This window comes from Cygnus atratus, chromosome 11 (assembly GCF_013377495.2).
Source record: "Cygnus atratus isolate AKBS03 ecotype Queensland, Australia chromosome 11, CAtr_DNAZoo_HiC_assembly, whole genome shotgun sequence".
Taxonomy (NCBI): domain Eukaryota; kingdom Metazoa; phylum Chordata; class Aves; order Anseriformes; family Anatidae; genus Cygnus; species Cygnus atratus.
Window position 1 is genome coordinate 7,402,475 of NC_066372.1, and position 13,191 is coordinate 7,415,665.

Consider the following 13,191-nt stretch of genomic DNA (forward strand, 5'->3'; position numbering starts at 1 on the left):
GGGAAAAGCGGTCTGAAGCTGTCTGATCTCTTTCGGAGATACCGAATACTTCTAAAACAGGCTGCCGCGGCGTGTGTTTCTGTAAGGTTTGTCGGTCTTCCTGCTGATAAACAGAGGCAACATTTTAAAACTCTTTTCGGAGCCAATCCTCAATTGAAATTTCAGTTTGGCAAAACTTGAGATCTCTGGGTAACTACATGTAGTTCTGTTTGCTCTTTAAAACGAAGTATACTGTTTTGGGGATGAAGGGGTAAAATGCAGTGGAGGCTGCTGGTATTTAAGAGAGCAAAACTAATGGTGGCTTGGAAGAATAGTGCTAAGAGAAGGAGTAGACTTTGATATAAGGAAATTGATTTAAAGATGAGATAGAGCAACGTGTCACTTGTTTCACATTTCCCAAGTGCTGCTGTATCCTCTCTAGACGTTTGACTGCACTGAGCACCTGATGCATAGGGAAGAAGTGAACTTTTAGTCAGGCAGATGTGACTGACTACATGAGATTTGGCTGGCATTTCTAGTGCTTCAAGAACAGAATTTCTACGTTTCCAAAACAAACAAAAAATTTACTTTTCTCTCTGCCTTCTCTTTGCAACCATTTTCAACGTGTTGTATTAATAACACCAGCTAATCAGGGCCTGAGTAGCAGTTTACCGAAAAAAGGTACTTTGCTCTACGTGTGGTCGATTAAAAGGCTTAAACCTTAATAAATACAATATAGTTTTCCAAAAAAGCCTACAGTGGTACTATACAAAGTATAAAATGACTCTTACTTAGAAAGAGATAGTTAGCATAAATGGCTGCATCTTGCTTTCAGTGATCTTATCATTACTTGAACTGCTTAGCCTCTTGATGTTTCTTTTTCTGTGTCACTTGATTCACTTTGAAGTCTCAAGGACTGCAAATATGATTCTGTTTTTTTAACTTATTCAGTAATATGGGGTTTGTTCTCTTGTTTCCTTCCTTTATGTTTGCTTTTACGAGGGTCCTATTGCCAACACTGTTCATTTTAAGAAAGATGTTGATAATTGAGGCATACTTATTATTCCATAGGTAGTGATTGTGATTTCATTTCAGTTGCATTTTCCTATTCTTATAATTTCTTTCAATTCCTTTCCTCTTTAGCAAAGGACCTACAAAGAGGAAAGTTGACAAGTCAGGAAACAGTGAAACTGCTCATACAAAGTGCTGACATGCTTAAATAAAAGCACTCATTTTTTTCAGTGTTCCCTATGTTGGTTGTACTGCTTTTAGATCAGTCATGTAGATCTCCTTTGTATGCTCTTGTAGATGCTCTTTCTCTTTTTCTTTTTAAAGAGCGAGTGCAGTGAGCGCATGCTGGCTAGTCCATGCTAGTCAGTTGTACGGTCATAACTAATACAACTGCTGTGCTTAGGGGAATTCCGTTTTTAACAGTTCTGAATGTATTCCTTGGTGGGTAAAGCACTGGCAGCTGTGGTGTGAAGGGAGACAGGGGTATGATGCTTTTCCCAATTGTGCCCCTGCCAGTTGTAGCTTTAAGGTCTCCAGATTAGTGTTCCTAACTGGGTACACTGAATCTTCCTGAAGTATAAGCTGCCAGGCCATTACTTCTATAAGTAACCCCAGAAGTGGGTTCTACAATATGATGATGCTTCCTGTAAAGATGCGTAATCAGTTCATGGTGATTTTAATTAGTACCCGCTATATTATGTGCTCTTAGAGGTGCCTGTCTTGCTCCTAACAGGACTGGAGTTGCTTTCTTTCTAGAGTCGTGAGAAAGCATATGCTTGAGGTGGGCTGATGACAATTTTTTGTTTGTTTGTTTAATCTTCTGTTGAAATAGTATTTGTGAGTGAGGTGAGGTGAAGCATTTAGAGGCTTTTCTTAACTATATGGTGATAAAATGTAAGAAAGAAGATTGAAGCAAGTTTATGTCTAGAAATTAAAGCAAACTTTATTGCCATGATAAAAGGGCCTGCAAAACATCTAAGCACCAAATACTTTTCTTACCGTTTCCCACTCTTACTGTTACTTATTAGTTTCAGTTACCAGAGCAATGGAACCTCTTCCCATTTGGAGAGAAATATGGGAATATTGGCTTCATGTAGAATACTCAAATTACTTAGGTTCAGTGTTCATACTGTAGAAATGAACTGTAGTTGCTGTCTTCTTGCATGGCGTACTTGTGTTGTTGTACTGAACAATGTGTTCTGCAGATTCCCTGCTCTTCTGCTGTCATGTACACACAATTTTAAGGCTCAGTCCTTGTAGGTTGCTTGGAGTCTTGCAAAGAGGGTCTCCTGACTTCACTGCTCAAGACTGTCTGAAGCAGTGTGGCCGTCATTATAGCATGAACAGTAAGGCTTTCTATACTCCTATCCTGTAGCTAACAGTTGCATGAGGAATAGGATAAAAGAGCAATGTACATGTACCTATAATTTACCGGTTACTTTGTTTTGAAGTTCCTTATGGCTCAAGAGTGTCTGTCTTTGTTTTGAGTACCTGGAATAATTTTATATACGGTATAAGGAAAACTTCTATAAGGGTTGACAAGTCATGATACTGCTGTGCTCCCTAGTGGGGATCAGCTTTTCACTGTTAACTTGGGATCACAGAATTGTAGGGGTTGGAAGGGACCTCAAGAAATCATCGGGTCCAAACCCCCCCACCAAAGCAGGTTCCCTAGAGCAGCTTGCCCAGGTAGGTGTCCAGAGGGGTCTTGAATATCTCCAGAGAAAGAGACTCCACATCCTCCCTGGGCAGCCTGTTCCAGTGCTCCGTCACCCTCACCGTGAAGAAGTTCTTATGTTGGTGCGGAACTTCCTGTGCTCCATTTTGTGGCCATTGCCCCTTATCCTATCCCCACAAACCACTGAAAAGAGGTTGGCCAAATCCCTGGATAAAACTTCTTATACAGTGGAAATATGCTATGCAAGGTTATGTTATTTAGCTTGCTTCCTGAGTGGAAACTTCTGCTTTTGCACAGTTCTACATGGAAAGTAAAATGCAATTGTGTCAGCTAATTTTCATACTTAACAGCTCCTAAAGCAGAAAATCTGTCTTGGAGTATCTCATGTGCATTTTGTTAGTATTTTCAGTGGGGTGTATGACAAAAAGAAGCATTAATTTGGAAGTCTTTGTGCATCTTAACTTACCATTTGAGCAGTGCTATCTGGATTGGGTTTATCACTCTAATAAGGTTTATTCTTTGCATTCCTTTCAACTTCTTGTTTGAGCAGTTTTGTAGAAGAGTGAAGTTGTACCTTCAGTTGATAGTTGTTCTGACTAGTACAAAGCCTTGCTGACTCTGAAACAAAACTTGTATTTATTTTTTAACCCAAGATAATATGAGTGTTTGGCAGGAAGTTGCCCACATGAGATAGTACTATATCTGAGAGTTGAAATAACTTGTTGATTTCACAGAAGTAACTTTTCCATAGCCTTCATCTTGCAAAATAGGACACTACTCCAGCAATCAAGCACGTGTATGCTGACCTTATAACACTTTGATGAAAATCCTTTGACAAGCAAAATTATCAACTTCCCTTTTGCAATGAAATTTCCATGTCTGTAATGTGTAATGGAAATTGTTCTCATGTACTCTAGTCAAATTATGTCTCGGAGTATTTCTACTCTTCCCTGCAGTTACTTGTGTGATAGACAAAAAATAACTGAAGAGAGAGAGGTTGTGGTGGTGTTTTGTTGTGTTTTTTCCTTTTTTTGTGGTGGTGCCCTCCACCCCCATTAGGCTTCCGTATTCCCATCCTTATTCCATCTCTTTTTGGGCTTCTCCAGATGGTAGGAGCTCTGGAAGAAAACAAACATCAAACATCAGTGATAGACAAGCAAAGAGAAGGATAAGTCAGGAAGGAGTTGTCAGTGGTACTTTATTAATAGTAATTATAATAAGGGAATTGAAGTGAGTGAGACTAGTGTGTCTCAGGTGGTGCTGTGATTTAGCTCTACAGAATGGAAGTGCGTGCCTAGGACTTGAGACCTGGGTATCCTTGGAACACCGTGTGAGGTGGTCAAGAGCTTACAGTGGAATATGCGCAGACGGCGTTGTGGAGGTAAATATGAAACAGGAAGTATAATTCAGTTTTCAAGATAGGTGATGGGTGATCAGCAAGATGTTAGCCTGATGTTAATCAGACAGCATTACAGTCGGAGATACCTCAGGTTAAAAAAACCTTAAAGTTTGTGTCTTTTTTGACTGTAAATCTGATAGTAACACCCAATTGGTAACAAAGCATCTTAGACTTTGATTTTCATCTGCCAGTGAGATTGCCTTGCCTGCCCTTTTGTATTCTGCAACAGGCTAATATGAGTGGAATCATTTTGCTTTTATTAAAAATACTGTTGCAGCATTCTTGCTGCATGTTACTGTGAAACAGTGTGACAGATGTCTAACTGTTTTCTGCCTGTACTTACTGGGCAGATGGAGCTCTGTCTTGGTTATGTGTTATCTGGTTATTTGAGTGACAGGAGGGCAGTTTAGAGCTGCTTTTGTGACTTGGTTTGAATGCAAAGTTAAGAATACAGACTAATGTGGAAGGACTATAGGAACAAATGTATTGTTTGATACAGGCTTTGAGAGAGGTATTGAAGGCACCTAGCTTTTGTTTGGGAAATGTTTTTTCAAGGATTTCCTAGTCTTGCAACAGGGCATCCTTTATTAGAAATAAGTCTTGAACTGACTTCTTTCAGAATTTAACTGAAATCATAACAGGTGATGAAGAATATGTGCAGTTTTTGTAACGATGCTTTATTTCATGTTTTATGATTGAATTGCAAACAAACGTGATTTCCAATGATACTCTGTTTTTTCATCTTTAATAAGATATTGTGTTATCTTGAATGTCCGGTTCATCAAGGTGACTGTAGATCTATAAAATGGATCTGATCCTTTTCTAATGTGAATGAGCTGTGAATAATACTAACTTCAATAGAGTTGCTCTAAATAAAGATTTTGTACGAGCAGGGTTGATACAGAGGTTTTTAGTTGCCTGACTTGCAACTCAAAACTTGAGATGGCAACTTCCTCTTCCAGCTGGGGTTGCAGTGGAAGGTAATTTAGTACCTCTTTAACATTTTTTGACCAGAAATTGCATCTAATATCAATTTAATCTTGTGGTTTATAGTGAGCTTTCCTCTGAAATGTAAGCTGTGACACTTTGCTTTTAAACTATGTACAATCTAATAAAACTGAAGTACTGCATGCTTAGAAGACTTCTCTGCTCAGGAGAACAAACAGTCAAGCAAGCTTAAGATGATCTGTATTACTTGTCCTGCTGTTGTACAAACCCTACTCCTTTGCACCACAGGGAAAAAACAAACAAACAACAAAACTGATGCAGAATGTTAGTTGCATTCTCGTGTATGTATGGCAGTATCTAAGAATGTGTGAAGCAGAGCGGTCACTAGTAGCAGTCAGGCACCAAATCTGCACCTTAGGAAGAACAAGTTTAGTCTAAGAAATTAGGCAAAGCTAAGCTGGCTACCAGCCAGGGAACACACATACTACCACCACCCCCTACGCACACATGGTAAAAAATCTTCCTTTCTTTAATCTGCCAGAGAGAAATAGCTTTCATTTAATGAAAGTGAATTTCTTGTCTGTATGGTGGGACTTCTTATGGGATCAAAGATCAAGTAAGTTGTCTGTGTCAACCCAAGCATGGAAGGAAGGGGTAAGTCAGAGTAACTGCTGGCTGGGAGAACTTCTCTGACTTAGCAGAAGTGACTATAGAGGAGTACTTAGAATATCTAATGTGGGAAAAGGAGGTGAAGTGGCCATTAAAGGAACCTCGCATAATGTACAGAAAGCAAACTGTAATGGGCTAGAAAGACAAGTATGGCCTTCATTAATAAGTTAGGTGGTTTTGCCTGTTAATTTAGGTAGTAAGAGCCTTTCAAAAAAGGCCTATTTAACTGCCTACATGAATAAGGAAATAAAGCAGCCCTTCTTTCCCCCATGTCTTTTGCTTCTCTAACAACAACAGAAAAATCCTCATGCAGTTACCCTGCAGAAAAATAGGGGTTTAAGAAAACATCTTATTTAAAAAAAAAAAAAAAAAAGGTTCCCAGGTCTGTTAAGAGGGCCATCTTTATAAAAATAACTTTGGTAACTTTAAACCTTCTGCTTTGTCTTTTGGCCTGATTTGCGTTGCTTCATTAGGAAGCTTCTTTTTCCTACCTCCTTTTCCTACATTAGGAAGCTTCATTATTAGCTGTTTATGTTGCTGGTGATACCCATATGTTATGTATTGGTATGGTCACAGATGTTGTCTTTGCTCAAAATAGTCAGATCATAGTAGTAGATATTTGGATCAAGCGGGAGTCCTAAAACTTCAAGAGGTTTTTTTCCAAAAAGAAGCAGCTTCTCCATTTCTCCCTGGACAGTCATATAGATTCACCTAGACCAAAAATTACTGGAAAAAAACAAACCTCGCCTTCTCGGCCTGTTCTTATCACAACTGAAACAGTGTATGAGTAGTGAATAATGAACTTTAAATCATGGTGACGAGAATACTATTAGATTGCCTTAATTTTTTTTTTCAGTAAGGAGTTTATTGAATCTCTGGGATGCTTAAGATGCCAACTTTTGGATGAAAAGAGCTTTTTGTTATTATTATTTAGTTAGAGTTGTCTTGGTTCAAGGAGGCATTTTGTATGATTTCTACATTTACAAACTTACATGACTTACCGGCAGGAGATTTGGGATCATCTTTTTCCTGTTTTGAGGGGATTTTTCTTTCCAATTTGAAATAAATCTCCCATTGCTGCATTACAGGTTAAGTCACTGTGGGGCAGAGTCCTTGGCAGATCACTGCAGCCATTTCTGTTCTGTAGCTAGCCATAGCTGGAGAGTGGACTTCAGAGCAATTCCTGTGCAAGCATGGAGCTGCTGCTCATCAGGTGATATCCTGGTGCAGGATCCACTGGAGCTGCTTGGAAGCTACTTGATGGCCACCTTTTGGTCTGTATTAACAAGGGATTTAATTCCGTGATTGATTCAGTGGTATCTGTGATCTGATGCTCAGAAGAGGAGAGCTGTGACTGCGTGAAACCTGTTCTCTTAATGTATGCCACCAGTTGCAATTATAGATGGTGGTAAGCTGAATTACGGAATTCACACAGATAAAAAGAAACCTGACCACAATAGGAAAGGATTTGGTCATCGCTCTTCAGTGGCAGCACCTACCCTAGTTTCAACTAGCTGTAGAACTTTAGCCTCAGCTCGAGTCTCTTGGTAGATTTTAAATATTTGCTGTTCTCCAGTTGCATATTGGCTTGAAAGGAATATGTTTTCAAAGCAGCTCAGTCAGTGGAGTCCTCTTAGAGTCAGTCTATAAATAATCCTTAAAATAAACAAACTTTGCTGTCTGTATCATAGGACAATTTTAATCTGTCAGAACAATTTTAGATGAAACTGAGTTATCACCAAGTGTAGTTTATTTTACATTGAATAAGTAGTAGATATAGACTAGATCTTATACGCTTCATAGACCCAGCCCTTTTAAAGCTGTTGTGGAAGTTTGTTCATTTTTCTTGTATACAGCAGTAATAAATTTATTTCTGCTATGTTATTTTATGGTCTTTAAAGTTGGACCAAGTATTCTTGGTGTTTAAAATCATGCAATTCAAAGGCTGCTCAAAGCAGTCTATATATTCTCTTTTCAGAATTTTGAATTCAGAATTTGACTTTGCAGGATCTTCTAGCGTTCGCCCTGAAGCATTTGAATGCACTGTCGTGGTGGCTGAGCTCATAGGAGCACTGTTACAAACAAGTGGCTGAAGAGCGTTGGATTCAATTCTTGGTATGATAAGCAGTTTATGCTATCAGTTGCTGAGCAGTCAAAAAAAAAAATGTTCCGAAGTGTAGGTTGGCCTAATTTTGATAATTAAAAGTTATATTCTGAATGTCCTTTTGCTTTTTTTTTTAATAACAAGTAATTTATCTTAAATGAAGCTGTGTGGTAGCTGTACTGCAGCTGAGGAGGTGCATGCTGAAGGAAGCTGCAGTTTGCTTCATATTATGGGAATCAGTCAGATTTTGGTAATAAGTTTCGGGTGCCTATAAGCAACAAACCACTGTATGCTATGCATGCATGGCACCTCCATTCTTCATTGCCTTACCTCCTTGAGCCATTTGTATATATTTATTTTACCAGTGTAGTGGTTAAAGTTTACTTTAAGAACCTTACTGTAGTAATATATTTAAAGATGTTAGATGCTTCTGTAATCATTGGGTAGGAAACCAGTATTAGATTCTTTGTAGAGGTGAAGAATGAGATTAAGAAATGCCAACTAACCCAAAGGAACCTATTCTGCCTTCTCTGAATTTGGTAGTATTTTCTGGATTCTTATGGGCTGTCTAGAAGGAATGAAATACAGATTGTCCTCTTAAATTGTGGAAGGATGAGCAAAACTGGTTGCATTTGTGTGTAATTCTAAAATAATCTTACAACTTCTCAAAAACATTAACAATCAGCAATGCACCAGGGTGAAGGTCAGTCTGCTGTATTTTTCAGTGGTTGTGATAAAAGACTACTGCGTCTTTAATTTACATAGCGATACAGACATTGCTGAGATCATCTGAAAATGCCTTGCAGATGTTACTAGGGACTAAAGCCAAATGTTCAAGTTCAAAATGATTAGACTTTGTTCTTTTGCATTAGGCTCTATGACACACTGGTATGTTGCAAGCGTTCCCCACCCTGCCTTTTATACTCTGATCTTATTTCTGACTTGGTCATTTCTTAGGTTTACTGAAATCCTTCAAGAAATATCTAATACAAAAGCAACTTTCTGAGGCTTTATTCATCTGCCTTTATAGACTTAGAGAGTATACTGATGTATTACAATAAAACATTCAAACATTCCCTTGAAAACACCACTAAAAAAAAAAATTGTGCATTTAATCCCAAACCTGTAATACCTACTGCTGGGAACAGAAAATAGCAATCCCTGCTAGTACTTCCTACAGCTAACTGGTTTGGATGTTCATCTATGTAACATAATCACTTGCTGTTCACATGAAGCAAAGCCTGCGGGGATAAGTAAGTAATTCTCTCCCAGAATGCAGCAAACTGAAGGTGAAGCATATTGATTTTCAGTCATGTGCCTGGTCTCACTTCCTTTTTCTGAAGGTAGGTTGATCATTTGGAAGTTGTTTTTAATTTAGCCTTATTCTGGGTGACTGAAAGAAAATACTTTTTTTTCCTTTTGTATATCTTGAAGACTTACGTGTTGTGTCTTACAGTTAAGTTGCAAAGCTTTCATCCTGTCCTTGCCCATTTGGGGGGGGGGGGGGGGTTAAAAGCCCCCAACCCTACAAATAAGTACAGTCTGATTGGAAGGACTAATACTGTGTAGTTGGAGAAAGCTCAACTGGAAGGTTGATGCATAAATTCCAGTCACTCTGATGCTCAAAAAGGATAAGGAGGCTTTGTACCTTGACTCCTTTTGCTGTCTTACAATGAACTCATTTTGATTGTGACCTATGTCCAATGGTGATAAGTGTCACAGCCATAAGAGAAATCTTTAATTTCCTTTTAGATTTTTATGTTTTTTACTACTTCTGCTCTTACTTCAGAAGAGTAAGACAAGATTTAGTTAAGTAGGAAGGTAACTTATTTAAGAGAGTGGGATTTTTATTATGTGCTCGTCATGCAAGATAGATCTCTCGGTCTTTAGTGGGGTAAATAAGATTTGTTAGTGTGGTACGCTCTTTGACAGTCTAAAATGAGACTCTTTCTAGCAAACAAGCCGTGTATTAATTTTTTCACTGCTGCTTTGCCAATTCTTGGCAAAAGAAGACCTTCACCTCTTTAAATTACCTTTTTTAAAATTCCCTTTGCTTGGATATTTAAAAAAAAACTTTTAAAAATGCTATACTTTGAGCGCTAAAACTTGTGTTTTTTTTATAAGTTGCATCTTGCTTTGTCAGAGGTGGAGAAATACTGTACTGTGGTAGATATACAGTCTACTGTATGCTATCACAGATTGACATTTATTTGCATCCTGAATGGTTTAATTTCCTGGCTAATTTGTTACTACAACTGCACCCAAAATAAGTTAGTTGTCATAAATACTCAGACTCTATGGACCGAGTGAGATAGGAAACCTATTAATTTAACTTGAGTTCAAATCAATAAGAATTGTCAACTGATGCAGCTTTCTGATGTGTGAGGTCCAGCACTGCAAACTGATGTTGAGCTACATGACAAATTAAGCTAAAATATTGGATAACTATGTAATACAGATAAAAGGAAGGATTCTAATATGCCTGCTAGTGGCTACTAAGTCTTTCTTTTCACAGTAATTTTTGTGTGTTTGTTGATTCTTTTTTTTCCCGTCTTTTAACGGCTTGTATAATTCAAGAATGACCCTTCCACTGCCTTCTGTGTAAGCAGACTGAAGACCAAAGAAGCCTTTACCTGCAGAAAGTATTTGTTGGTACTGTTTTAATAGTTAACTTGCTCCAGCCAGAATACTTTGTTTTGGTTTCATTACGTTGGAGCATATTCTGCAACAGACTTTCTTTTTTTTAACAGAAGAAACAAAACAAAATCTGTAAGCCCAAACAGTGGTGCAATGCAGGGAAAAGTTGTAGTGTGGACCCAGCTCAAAGTGCTCCTGTAGCACTGAAAAACCTGAAATGTTAGCTCTGACAGAAGGGTTAAAGTCAGTTGAGGGGAGAGCAAGAGTAACAGTTATGCCTTGAGAGTAAGCTGCTGCTCCAGAAACTAAAGTAGCATAATAACCTGTTTCAGCGCCTCTGCTCAGACCGTTCTCAAAGTCTTGCAAGAATTGCATCATACAGGTTTGCAGTAGAAAACCACTGGTACCATTATGAGCTTTGCATAGTGATTCAAGGTAAATACGGCAACAAGCAACTCTCCTGTTTTTGTGTGCAAGTCTTTGTATGGCACTAATGACACTCTTTGTAGTGCGCAAGTTTCTTGTTGTGTGAACGTATTCTTGACAGTTTTGTTGGAAGCTGTGGAAGAAAATAAGTTCATCTTCAGTAAAGTGAGAAGATGCATCCCTGGTCTGTAGTTAGCAAGGATCTGAAAATGATTTGGAAGAACAGTAAACCCTACTCTAAACCCATGCTAAAATGGAAATGCAAGCAATTATAGTCCAAACTAAAACATGATTCAGCTCTCAACTCAGACATCCATGCCAACTGGAAGCTTGTGATTCCTGCAATAGATGTTCTTCTGTGCATGTCTAATATCTATGGACTTGCGAGGTGGAAATACTGGTATTAGGCTGTTCTGTGTGGCAGCTCTACTTTGGGCATTAAAGGGAATTTTCCTGTTTGCCTTTGCATCCAAAGAATGAGTCTAGGTCTGTATTTTGTAGAAACTTATGAAACATAATTTCAGATGAACATCCAAATGCTTCTGGGCTTTTTCATGCTTTTGGATAGAAGACCATTGGGTATTGCATTTTAAAACTGGGAGTTCTGTGATCTTTTGCAATCAAATGAATTATTATTTATTAGACCCAAGTATCATTTCAAGCTTTTGTATCCCACTGTGTGATTATGTGCAAAGTAAGAATCGTTTGATAAAGGAAATTCTCCTCTGTCAATAATTACTTTTGAAATGCAATTCAAATGTTTTATGTGGCATAACTTAAATCTAACTCTGTAACCAAAACGTTGTTCATACTCGGCCATGCAAGTGTCCTTAGCAGGAAGTGGTAGCACATGTCACTAGGCTTGCTCTATGAATGTGTGCAGCTCACCACTTCCTGTTACTGAAGGGAAAGAACAAAAGAAACTTCGGTTTCTAGTTCATTTTAGCCTCTTAAAAAGTTGCAGTTGCATTTGTTAAACTTCTTTGTATTGTGACAGATATTTATGGCTTTCTGCTTTGTTTTTCTTCTAGCTTTGAAATTCATCTTTATTCAGGAAGAATTTTGGTGACGTTCCTACTAGAAGTCTTAAGTTCTGAGAAGCTATTTTTTGGGCATATCCTGAATTTTAGAAGTGATCAAAGGAGTGGTTGTATAAATCTTGTTGGTGCTGTAAGGGAAATGACTAACCACAAGAAACCACTCAGTGCAAGGCATGGACTGGTGCACACAGATACCTAACTGCAGTGTAAGCTCACTTTCTCAGAAAACCATCCCTGTAGGAGTCTCTTACTCTTTACGCTGATGTGTCTGAGTTTCAATAGTTTACAGTACGTGCAGAATTATCTTCAAAGCATGATAGTCTCTGAACCTAGTTTTCCCGACTGTTGTTACACTCAGTGCTAAGACTTCAGGCCCAGACATAAATGAGCCCTTTTAAACTGATTTAACTTGCTGTCCATGATACGATACTCTTTACAGAAAAACAAAACAACAACAACAAAAAACAACACTTGTATTTGTGCTTTTATCACCATTAAGGCCAAAACGAAAGTCAAGGTCATTCATTTTCAGACATAAATACAATTAAGTGTGATTTCAGCAGGTGTTGCACCTAGTTAGAAAAATCTTTACAGCAAGACACAAAATTCTATTAAACATAGAATGGAAGCTCTTTCCAAACTTCTGTTACATACTGTAAGGTTTCTTTTTTTGTGAATAGGCGTCATTCTTATGTTATTTTTTGGAAGAATGCAGGTTAATGAAAAGATCTTTCTGCCTGTACAACCACTAGTGAATCTTTGGAAATTATGATTGTAGCAATAGTCTTAGCATTTTAAATCAATGCAATTAATTTCATATGGTTTTAAAAGTGCTGATGTTCTTTTTCTGCTGATAATGTGTATTCTAACTAATGGGCCAAACTGTGTATCCGTAGCACATCAATATTAAGCAGCTGAAACTTAGTGTTTTCAGGATATTAAAATATTAATATCACACGCAAGAAGAACGAAAGTCAAGTAGTTAATGAATGTCTTTTTCATGTTCAAATGCTATTATAGTAAATTAAAATAAAAATCTTGTAGCTTATTTCCAGTGCTTCCTGTTTAAGCTGTGGATAAATTCTTGAAGCTAGAAAGAGCATTCTCCCAGTTAAGATACTCTTGATAATTGTCACTTAAATTACACCTCAGAAAAGAGGAGAAAGGAGAAAGGGGAAAAAAAAAAAGCATCTTCTACAGATTCTCTAAATATCAAGTAGTTGTTTGAGATCCAGTGAAAGAAAAATGGGCCATTAGCTTCAGATCAGATTAACTGGGGGAGGAGACTGCCCTAGGATTC

At 37.9% G+C, this 13,191-nt stretch overlaps 1 protein-coding gene across 4 annotated transcripts in view; it reads left to right on the top strand.

Moving 5' to 3' along the window:
- RAB8B (RAB8B, member RAS oncogene family) overlaps positions 1-13,191 on the top strand; it is a 28,744-nt gene that overhangs the window by 638 nt on the left and 14,915 nt on the right. The window lies entirely within an intron of this gene.